This window comes from Gekko japonicus, unplaced genomic scaffold, assembly GCF_001447785.1.
Source record: "Gekko japonicus isolate JY-2015 unplaced genomic scaffold, Gekko_japonicus_V1.1 scaffold272, whole genome shotgun sequence".
Lineage (NCBI taxonomy): Eukaryota > Metazoa > Chordata > Lepidosauria > Squamata > Gekkonidae > Gekko > Gekko japonicus.
The window spans coordinates 270,355-280,686 of NW_015161413.1; positions in this window are offsets into that span (position 1 = coordinate 270,355).

The following is a 10,332-nucleotide window of genomic DNA, read 5'->3' on the forward strand; positions in this document are numbered from 1 at the left end:
CAGACAGAGCATTTAATAATCTGCTTTAAAAATTTTCCAGGTATTGATGTCAAACTGACAGGCCTGTAATTTCCTGGGTCCGTCTTTTTTCCCTTCTTGAAGATCGGGACAACATTTGCTCTTCTCCAGTCTTCCAGCACAACACCAGTACTCCAGGACATCTCAAAGATTAGATCCAGAGGCTCTGAAATAACATCTGCAATTTCTTTTAGCACCCTGGGATGCAAGCCATCCGGCCCTGGAGATTTGAAAGTATTTAAGGCAGATAGATGCTCTCTAACCATTTCCTTATTTACTCTGGATTGGCAGTTCCTTCTTCTTTCATATGCCCTGCATTCTTTAGTTTGTATACAGCTTGCCTTACAGTTAAAAACTGAAGCAAAGTGAGAGTTGAGTGATTCCACTTTGTCGTCATCCCTTGTTAAGGCTTGGCTGTCTTCCCCTAGCAATGAGCTTACCCCATCCCTGTTTTTATTTTTGCTCTGAACATAGCCATAGAAACCTTTCTTGTTATTTTTAGCTTCCCTCGCAAGCCTCAGCTCCATCTACGCTTTAGCCTTTCTGACACCATCCCTACACTCCGGTCGCCCACTCCCTTCCCCTCCCCCACCACCCACTCCCAACAGGCACTGAGGGGAATGTAGGGTTGCCAGCTCTAAGGAGGGAAATACCTGGAGGTTTGGGGGGTGGATTCTGTAGAGGGCAGCATTGGGCGGGGGGGGGCGGAAGGACTCAGCAGGTATAATGTCATAGGGTCTACCCTCCAAAGCATCCATTTTCTCCAGGGGAACTGATCTCTGTCATCTGGAGATCAATTGTAGCAGTGGGAGATCTCCAGGTCCCACCTGGAGATTGGCAACCCTAGGGGGAAGTCAGCTGCACAGCAGGGGGTTGAAGAGAATGGTTTGATGGCTGCTGGGCCAAGATTGGCAACAATAGTTCCCCAGGAGCCCCATCGTAAATGCACCAAACAATTCCTCAAGATTTTCCAAAACACTACTCTGTTTTGGGCTCCTGGGGAACTTTGAAGTAGCACCAAAGCTTTAAGATCTCTCCAGCTGTCACCTGGAGACTGGCAACAGCTTGTCTGGAGTGTGGGCAGTATGGCATTGTATCTGTCTGAGGTCCCCCTCTTCCTCCTCCTCCTCAGACCCCACCCTCAGCAGGCTTCATCCCTAAAATATCCTGGAAGTTTCCAACCTGGAGTTGGCAACCCTATGTCCTTTCCTGGCAACCATCAGCCAACCTTTATCTGCCTGTCTGTCTTAAGTTTTACAACCCCCCCCCCCCAGCCTCTGCCTAGGGAAAGGGCAGCTGACATCATTATCCTCTCCCCTATGAGGTATTTTATGCAACTGAGTTTGAGGTGTGGAATGGAGTGAAGTCCAATCAGCTTCCACATGCAAAAGACCTTGAAACGCTGGGCGGGACTGCACAAAGCAGCCAGTCAACCCAGCCAGCGTCTTCTGAGTGGCAGTTCTTCCGGCCAAACACTAAAGGGGCCAAATTTAGAACGTTCAATATAGAACGTTGCTATTCAATTATAATAAGGGAGAGATGTTTATATGACACGCAGGAATCATGACTAGAAAGATTAGAATGGGAAAACTATAGGACTTTTTGAAATACTTATTGAAGGTATTTAATCATGGATCTTTTTTCTGAATTTTTTGTTTTGTAAAATATTGTTTGTAAAAAATTGTTTGTAAAAAAACTTTTGAAAAAACTTTGAAAAACATATTAATGTTGATATTTGCTGTATAAATTGTTTTATATTGAAGGTTTGTTCAGACGAAGGGACGAAATGGAACTCAATCTGGAGGTTCTCGTCAACAATTACAATAACTTCATAATAATTACAATAACTTCATGTATTTTAATAATCACAATTACTGCATGTATTCTTATTGTATTTATTGGCACAATGATGTTATTTACAGTTACACTTTGAAAGTAATAATATAACTGATATAATGTTTAAATATATTTAGCATCTTGTATACCAGTCTGTTTATTACATGGTTAAACACCCAATGGGATGGCACTCTAATAGGTGGATAGGAAGGCTTGGGAAGACATTGGCTCCCTCTGAGCAACTGCAGAGTGAAATTTGAAATTTTTGCAGAACTTCCTTTCCTGCTTATCCTCTTGTAGAATTTATCTTTGATAAAATGAGAATTGATTAGAAAGTGACTCCAAATTCCCCAAAAGAGGGGAGGGTGGATTGTTGGATTTCAGGGAGAAATTGGGTACAGAGGAATGCAGAGAATTTCACTTAATGCTACATTCCAGTAGAGAAACAGGCCCAGAAACTTCCTTCTCCAAGTGCATATTGCCTAACTGGATCAGGACAGTGATATTTTTAGTTTTCAAGTATGATGAATCATTTCTGTGGCAGGGATAATGGGCATTAGAGGCTAGTTAGCCTGCAAATAATTCATGACAGATTGGCATTCGTGTGTACCAATCAATGGCTCCTATTATTTTGCACTAACATCCATTAACACAGGACAATTGCACAGGGTACTGAAGTACTGACTGTCACACAGAAACAGACGAAGACTTTTTGGCGAATGAAGCTGAAAATCAAACAGAGATGGAAAGACAGAGATAAATTTCTGGAAATGTTGAAGCCATGGAAAACCATGTTTTCTTTTTTGGAGGGTGGGGGTCAAAACCAAACAGAATGTTTTGGGGGATGAAATAATGCAATACTTACTTATCAAACAAACTTATTCACCTGCTTTAACAAAGTGCATCATTTGTAATTCAGTTAGCATCCTATTGTGCTATTTGGCATATTTATGAAATTGCAAATGAATCCAGTACTAGAAAGAGAGCGAGCGAGCTGCAAACTGTTGCACCCTTACATCTTAGATTTTTTTAAAAGCTGAAAATAGAAAACACAAAGCACACATTTTTAGTAAGCAAAAGTAAGTTTATTTGGACAGATACTATCTCATGCAATCACAATATTTAGATATTAAATTACTGTGTAACACTGAAAACTGAATTCTTCAATAATGTGTTATCTCACACAGTAAATCATATACATTCTGCACAAAATAAGTCGCATTTAGACAATAGAGATGTTCTTCACCAAGAAGCTACATTACTGGCAGAAAACAGTGACAACTTGAAACAACTACTGCTGAAGTTTAAAGGAGAAAGTGCCAAAGCAGGATTACAGCTGAACATCAAGAAGACAAAAGTAATGACTACTGGGGAATTATACAACTTCAAGTCTGACAATGAGGAAATTGAAATTATGTTGTCGAAGGCTTTCACGGCCAGAGTTCATTAGTTGCTGTAGATTTTCCAGGTTGTATGGCCGTGGTCTTGGCACTGTAGAACCTGACATTTTGCCAGTAGCTGTGACTGGCCATCCTCAAAAGTATAACACAGAAAGATGGAGTACTCTTTGTGTCAAGGGGAGAAGAAAAATGGTAGGCAGGTAATTTATATCTACTCCAGAAGGTGGGGTAGGGCTGAGTCATTATCTTGTAGGAGTTCCCCAGGCTATGAACATGCTAATGGAGGAGCTTTCCTGAGGAGGTTATTTTGTATATGGACTGTTTCCTGAGGAAGTTCTTTTGTATGTGGATTGGCCATTGAAATTCTAATCTTATCTGTAGTGCTATTGTCAGATGTAGAGGCTTTTGTGTTTTTCAGGACAGGAAACCATGCCCTATTTATTTTTAAACTCTCTTCTTCCCTGGTAAAATTGTGTTTATGCTTATGAATTTCAATGGCTTCCCTGTGTAATCTGACATGGTAATCGGAAGTGTTGTCCAGCCTTTCAGTGCCTTGGAACAAAATACTGTGTCCTGTTTGAGTTAGGCTATGTTCAGCCACTGCTGATTTTTCAGGTTGGCCAAGTCTGCACGGTCTTTCATGTTATTTTATTCTTGTCTGAATGCTACGCTGTGTAGTCCCGATGTAAACTTGTTCACAACTGCATGGTATGCGGTATACTCCTGCAGAAGTGAGGGGGTCTCTTCTGTCTTTTGCTGATTGTTGCATCTGTTGTATTTTTCTGGTGGGTCTGAATATTGTTTGTAGGTTGTGTTTTTTAATAAGTTTTCCAATCTGATCAGTGATTCCTTTGATATATGGCAAAAACACTTTTCCTATGGGAGACTGTTTTTCTTCAGTTGTTTGTTTTGCCTTTGGTTTAATCGCTCTTCTGATTTCATTCTTGGAGTAGCCATTTGCTTGAAGTGCATGATTTAGATGATTTAGTTCATCATTGAGAAAGTGTGGTTCACATATGTGAATAATGGTCTGTGTGAGTTGGTTTTCTGTAGACCTTGTGACCTAATTGAAGGTTAGTTTTGCAGATGACCATGATATCTAGAAATGGGAGTTTACCCTCGACTTCTTTTTCCATGGTGAATTGTATGTTGAGGTGGATGTTGTTGAGGTGGTCTAAAAACTCCATCAATTCTACTTCTCCATGGCTCCAAATGATAAAGGTATCATTTACACAAAAACTCCAATTACCACCCTCGGCAAAAAAGAGGCATAATCAAAACATTAGTAGACTGTGCAAGACGGATATGTGAACCTCACTTTCTCAATGATGAACTAAATCACCTAAATCACGCACTTCAAGCAAATGGCTACTCCAAGAATGAAATCAACCCTGAATTCTCCCTAAAATCTAAATTGACTAAACTGAAACTATCGTACTTTGGTCACATGAGGGGAAGATAAAAGTCACTTGAAAAGACAGTAATGCTAGGCAAAGCTGAAGGCAGCAGGAAAAGAGGAAGACTCAACATGAAATGGATTGACTCAGTCAAGGAAACCACAACCCTCAATGTGAAAGACTTGAGCAAGGCTGTTCACACACAGAGACACATACACAGTGTCCAATTGTATTACATAAAAATCTTCATACTACACATTTCAAGTGAGTAAAACATTTCATTCAATCCAAAGACAACATATTTCACAGAAGAATTTTCTTTCAGTAAAGGTAAAGGTTCCCTTGCTCGAAAGCCAGTCGAGTCCGACTCTAGGGTTGCGGTGCTCATCTCCATTTCAAAGCCGAAGAGCCAGCGCTGTCCGAAGACGTTTCCGTGGTCATGTGGCCGGCATGACTAAACACCAAGGTGCACGGAACGCTGTTACCTTCTTTCTTTCAGTACTCCCCTAAATTTCCAGTTCTTCTGTTGGGGGGGGAACCCTGGAAACAATATTTTGGGAGGAAACCCCCTGCTTTTTTGCCCCAAATTAGATACAACCATAGCTAAAGGAGTAAAATATAATAGTGAACATTTAAGTATTTATAAATATTTGAAAAATTGCTGTTTTTAGGGATGTACCAAAAATTGCTGATGTCACAAGAATAACTTGGGACTTACATCTGCGTAAACCTCCTTAGGCTCACTCTCTATGATTTTAATTACAGTATGCCCTCCCTCCACCCAAAAACTATTGTCCATTCACACTCAAGCTTATTCACTGTAGCAGGGTATAACTTTTCATTTGAATTTAGAACACTATAGTTGGGTTTTGATAAACACATTGTTTTATGTCACTCGTTTGAACGTTTGTAAGGTTTGATTAGTAGTGCTTGCACATGCATTTTCTCACGTTGAAAACCAATTAACCTACCCCTTTTAATACGAGCAAATTTAGAATTTTGCATCAATGTCCAAATTAACATATTATAGAAGATTAAAATCTAATCTCTGTTGTAATTGCTTTATTGAAAGTTGGGATTTGTAACACATTGGAATGATAAGTTTCAGGATAAAGCACAGCCTCTTCTTGTTAGAGAAAAGTCTGAAAGGGAGTTTGAATAGAAGTTGATCTTCTGTGAGCAACAGAGAAAAAAAATCTTGGTCTCGTTTTGGGGCTAAGAAGTCAGAATCTTCTTCAGCTGTTAGTAATATGCTTATTCTTCCGGTAAATCTTTATCAGCTCATGAGATTGTTATTGGATGAGGATGGATGGCTATGCTGATGTTCATGTGCTTATTCTTTACAGCTGTTGGTTAGCATGATGATCACTGGAAGAGGAACAATGGCGCTGTTGAAGTATCCGTTGTATTCCTGTTTACTTGGCTTATATAATATAAAGGGGGGGCAGCAGTTGCTAGGGGAGATTTTCAGGTTATCAACCTTTGCTCAGGAATTTCATATGGCAGACAGAAGGAACAAAGCAGAGATCACATCAGGACACTGTGCAACATGACATTCTGAGATCATTAAGTTTTCATCTGGGCATTAAACATTAACCAATAAACCAGAAGGCAAATGGTGAAGAATGGAAGGAGAAATTGTTTTGCTTTTCATTAAAATAGAATTCCCTGACAAGACATTTTTTATTCTGAAATGTTTTAATTCAGAGGCTCTTGATAGCCAACCACCATGGTTATCAAATACCAAGTGCTAATGAGATCGTAAGCCCTAACTAGCTGGACTGAAATGCCAAAAAAAGAAAAAAAAAAGAATTAAAGGTTACTTAATCATCAAAGCAATAACACTTCTTTCTGCTTAGGAAAAATTCATGCAAACCCTTCCCAAATAAGTTGAAAAATTCTTGGATACAAAGGCTGCAATCCTAAAAACACTTTCCTGGGAGTAAGCCTGTGAATAAAATGAAACTTTCAAGTAGAGGTGCTTAAGATGGTTCCCAAAGAATCCACAGTTCAGACAGTTGGGTGAGGTCAGAAAAAATTTCAGAAAGCTTTAAGATTCTCTATTACTTCCCAGTATCTAATCCTGGGAGTAAGCCTGTGAATAAAATGAGACTTTCAAGTACAGCTGCTTAGGATGGTTCCCAAAGAATCCACAGTTCAGATAGTTGGGTGAGGTCAGAAAAAATTTCTGAAAGCTCTAAGATTCTCTATTACTTCCCAGTATCTACTGCAGTGGCCTCTAATGTGGTACCTGTGGTCACCATGGCACATGTGGATGTGTTTCCTGGTACCAACTTCTCCTCCAAAGCATCTCTTCCTTAAAATCAAGAACTAATCCTTCCTTCTGCCTTCACTGTGGAATCTGCCAACATTTTGTGATTACACCCAGTCCCCTATGGCAGCCATTTTGTTGTGGTGACAAATACCTGTTCTCAAAGTTCCCCAAATGCTCAATGATTCCCCAAATGCTCAGTGATCTAGCATGACCCTGATGACATTCAAGATCTGATCCTGTCTCCACTACAACCATCCCAAATTGCTGTATTACTATTGCATTTTTTAAAATCCCACCTGACCGCCCCCTCCCTCCTGCAAGATTTCAAGGGCACTCCAGCTGGTTTGTGGGCCACATGGTCCCTGCCGATCAGCTGAAGCCCTTTAAATCAGGCAGGAGGGGAGGGAAAGGGGTGGCCCGGCTGGTGATTGTTCTTGCGAGTGGGGCTTGGGGTCAGGGCTTCCCCTGCCAGCCAGCTGGCCAGGGGCAGATTGAAACCCCCAGAAGCAGGGAAAACCCCACCTGGACCTGGAGGCTGGCAACTCTAGACCATGGGCCAGTCAGAGTTCTCACAGAACTCTCTCAGCCCCACCTACCTCACAAGGTGCCTGTTGTGGGGAGAGGAAGGGAAGGTGATTGTAAGCCACTTTGGGACTCCTTAGGGTAGAGATAAGTGGGGTATAAAAGCCAACTCTACTGCTCCTGCTCCTGCTGCTGCCGCTGCTTCTCATTCTCCTCCTCCTCCTCCCACAAACTCCATCATTAATAAAACCAGCTCAAAACTAATGTTAGAACCAACACAAGAGGGCTAAAAACAGAGCAGACCAGGGTAAATCATAAACTAGTCATCATATAAATGTAATTCCAAGAGGCCTGTAGCATTTCAAAGACCAACACATTTCTTTACATAGAAGATACTTATACAGCCTCCCCAGAATTCTGCTCAAGGAAGCTTACAACTAAAACCATAACATCAGACTTAAAATCACGATCAAAATTATTCCAGCATAAGATCTTGCAATTCAGAGTTTGCTTCATCTGCTGTATTGAGTGTTCTTCCCAAGCAGATAAATTTATACTCCAGGTTCAAACAAAAACGGGGGGGGGGGGGGGAGTTACAAGGAGAAGCTGGTGTTCAACTAAGATCAAATTGAAGTGAAATGAGTCCATTCAGAATGTGGGAGAACCTCTCCCAATGGTTGTTAGATAGTCAGGACAGGATTAACATAAAAATCTAACTATGGAAAATACAGTGTGAGACATGTTGGGTGGATTCAGTGGGGTCATACAAAAACCATATAAAGAATTAATTAACATTAACAAAGAATTTATACGCAAAAAACAAACCCCCATGATACATAAGACCACTAAAAACAATGGCCTATAACCTCAATGGAAACTTTGGGTAAATAGAATTGTTTTGCGGGGCACCAAAATGATAGCCAGGTTGGGATTGCCAGGCAAGCCTTAAGGGAGGACACCTCAGGGAGGGCATCCCAGGTATACTATAGGGCTCCTCCAGAAGGGGAGCTTGTCTGTAAGTCTGAGGGTGGTACCTGGCCTCTGCCAGTGCTGTTGTATTTGCATAAACCCTCACCATGCATGATGTGTACAGCGGCGCTCCTAATAAATGTATTGTTGTTTGCTGTCAAAACAAAGGGGGGGGGAATAACCATTTCCCTCCGCAGTGAGGCCTGTGGATTGATTCCCACAAATCCACCCCTCTCACATCCCTCGGCAGAAGGAGCCTTCTTCTGTTGCAAGAATCTCTGCCAAGCATTTTGGCACCTGGGGATGCTTTGCCCCTGCCTTTCCTATGAATTAAGTCCCTCCCTTTAGTTGCTACGTCCTGAAGGGAAGGAAGGCATCTACTTCCTGACTATGGTCCTTTCCACACTTGGATCTCATCCCTGGTTTTATCAGAGTTCAATTCGGGACACAATATCTCGCATTTATCCCTGGTTATAACAGTATCCAGCTATCCCGGGACAAGTGTGGGGCGAAACCGAGGTGACCTCAATGTAATGTGGGGAAAAAAATACCTCGGGATAATTACAGGGGTGAACTCGAGCATAGTGCAGAAAGTAAGTTCGGGGACAGGGTTGAACCAGGATTTAAGGTCCAGTGCAGAAAGAACCTTTATAAACACCAATCCATCTACCAGCCATTTCCTGAGTTCCCTCTGTTCTGCTGTGGAGCCAGTTCAGAATGATTCAGCCTGATTGCCTTGAGACCCTATTACCTACTGAGAGCAGGGCTTGGTACCTTGCCAGATGGCAGCTCCTCAGCTGCTGCTATCAGTTCACTAAAGGCCAGTGAAGGGGAGCATTTTAAAGAGGGGGGGGGGTTAAAGAAAGAGAGAGGGAGGGAGAGAGGGAGGGAGGAAGAGAGAATAGCACACCTTCACTGTGCGGCCTGAGAACTAGTGATTTTGGGAGTGAAAGAAATGACTGGAAAGCTGCTGTCTTCTCATTTCTCTTCCCCCTGGTAGATATACATTCCAGTAACCTGAAGCCAGTATAAGTTCTCGGGTTTCGAAGCTGTGTGACTAAACAGCTCCTGGCATGGCTACCTCATGCCAGGTTGCACATGTATTTCCAGTAAATGGAAGAGAGATGGACTGCACCAAAACAAAAACTCTGCTTTACCCCTCCATATGGAATGGATTTGAAGCTTCATGGAGCAGAGAGGAAGACATACATGTGGGTTTTGCCACTAGCTGATGAAGAAGCAGGGAGGGAAAGCAACAGTGGCCTTACATACAGTCAGAGAATTTACACTTGTAATATTTAATGAGCATAACATTTAAAGATCTTGTTGGAAGGAATGGACTATCCAATGTTGCTCACTGCTAGCACAGACATTGGAGTCTCAGGGAAGGACAGTAAAGCAGGGGTGTCAAGCATGTGGCCCGGGGGCCAGATCAGGCCCCCAGAGGGCTTCTATCAGGCCAGCAGTGGAACTGGATGTCTTCTTCTTCTTCTTCCAGTTCTGCTGCTGCTGCTGCATCATTGTAGGTTTGCAGCTTACAGATACACACCTGAACAGCATACTCAAGATTGCAACAGCACAGACATTTTGATGCAATAATTCAGAGCAAGAGCTGTCAGTTATCAGACATTGTTAAATAAACAAAATATTGCAAGAGTGCTAATGTTTTAAGCATGTTTTTATTTTAAGTTTTAAAAAAACCTTTGTGTTTGTGTCCTTTATAAAGTTTATATCTCTGCTACTTGGCATTACATTTTATGACATGCATGGCTCGGCCCAACAGGATCTCATTTATGGTTAAGTGTGTGGACTCTAATCTGGGAGAACCGGGTTTGATCCCCCACTCCTTCACTTGCACCTGCTGATGTGACCTTGGGTCAGTCACAAGCTCTGGCTGTACCTGAAAGAGCAGTTT